General features: G+C 45.1%; 1 non-coding gene across 1 annotated transcript; it reads right to left on the bottom strand.

Moving 5' to 3' along the window:
* Positions 1–344: 344 nt before the first annotated feature.
* On the bottom strand, positions 345–451 carry LOC141694134 (small nucleolar RNA R71). The gene has a single exon (XR_012563462.1). It is a non-coding gene; the product is annotated as a small nucleolar RNA R71 (small nucleolar RNA).
* Positions 452–1,765: the final 1,314 nt, after the last annotated feature.

The following is a 1,765-nucleotide window of genomic DNA, read 5'->3' as shown; positions in this document are numbered from 1 at the left end:
GGCCTAAAATTGATGACATTCAGTCAAGCATCCTTCATCCGGCTATTCAAGCTAACACCTTTGAAATCAAGCCGGGCACTATTCAGATGGTGCAGAATTCTGTTTCTTTTGGAGGAGCGGCAACTGAAGACCCCAACATGCACATAAGGAATTTTGTCGAGATCTGCAGCACTTTTAAGTATAATGGCGTGACTGATGAGGCTATCAAGTTGAGGCTTTTCCCATTCTCACTGAGGGATAAGGCTAAAGACTGGTTACATTCTGAACCAGCTGGGTCCATCACTACGTGGCAAGATCTTGCGCAAAAGTTTTTGGTGAAGTTTTATCCAATGGCAAAGACTGCTGCTATGAGGAGTGCTCTTACTCAGTTTGCGCAGCAACCTACAGAATCTATGTGCGAGGCTTGGGAACGCTACAAGGAAATGTTGAGAAAATGTCCACATCATGGAATGCCGGATTGGATGGTAATCACTGGTTTTTATAATGGTTTGGGGGCCCAATCTCGGCCCATGCTCGATGCAGCAGCTGGAGGCGCCTTATGGGCTAAAAGCTATACTGAGGCGTATAATCTTATCGAGACGATGGCTGCAAATGAGCATCAAAACCCAACTCAGAGGATGACGTCAGGCAAGGTAGCAGGTATTTTGGAAGTTGATGCAGCCACCGCTATTGCAGCCCAGCTCCAAGCGCTATCAATGAAGGTTGATTCTTTGGCTACGTATGGAGTTAATCAAATAGCTATGGTTTGTGAGCTTTGTGCAGGTTCTCGTGCTACGGATCAGTGTTCTCTTGTCAATGAATCTGTTCAGTATGTGAATAATTATCAGCGACAACAGCAGCCTGTGCCAGCAACCTATCATCCTAACAACAGAAATCATCCAAATTTCAGCTGGGGGAATAATCAGAATGCTATTCAGCCACCATATCAGCAAGGAGTAAGTAAACAGTTTAACCCATCTGGATTCCAGCAACCACAGCAGTATGCTATAAGGCAATCATATCCTCACCAGGGAAGTGCAGCTGCACCTATTAGTGCTGATTTTGAGGAACTTAAGCTGTTGTGCAAGAGTCAGGCGGTTTCTATCAAGACCTTGGAAAATCAAATCGGTCAATTAGCCAATGCAGTGCTCAATCGTCAACCTGGCACTCTTCCCAGTGACACGGAAGTACCAGGCAGGAAGGAAGCCAAAGAGCAAGTCAAGGCTATTACCTTAAGGTCTGGAAAAGTAGCTGATGCTGAAAAGGCAAAAGAAGTCGAAGCTGAAGTTAGGGATGAAGAATCTAAGCAAAAGGAGAAAGCGGCGGAACCAAGGAAGACTACTGTTGAACACACTCTGCCTGAGGCTAATACAGGGGAGAAACAGCTCTATCCTCCACCACCTTTTCCTAAGAGATTGCAGCAACAAAAGCTGGATAGACAGTTCGGGAAGTTTCTGGAGGTGTTCAAGAAACTTCACATCAATATACCTTTCGCTGAGGCTCTGGAACAAATGCCTAGTTATGCGAAGTTTATGAAGACTATTCTTTCAAGGAAGGTGAAACTGGATGACCTTGAAACCGTTGCTCTCACGGAAGAATGCAGCGCTGTTCTGCAGCAAAAGTTACCACCAAAACTGAAAGATCCAGGAAGCTTCACCATTTCTTGCACCATTGGCAATCTAACTTTTGACAAGTGCCTTTGTGATTTGGGAGCAAGCATTAATCTGATGCCCTTGCCGATCTTTAAAAAGCTGGATCTGCCTGATCCAAAACCCACATATATGTC

Source organism: Apium graveolens, chromosome 10, assembly GCF_009905375.1.
Source record: "Apium graveolens cultivar Ventura chromosome 10, ASM990537v1, whole genome shotgun sequence".
NCBI lineage: Eukaryota > Viridiplantae > Streptophyta > Magnoliopsida > Apiales > Apiaceae > Apium > Apium graveolens.
This window is presented reverse-complemented; position numbering and strand designations above follow the sequence as displayed.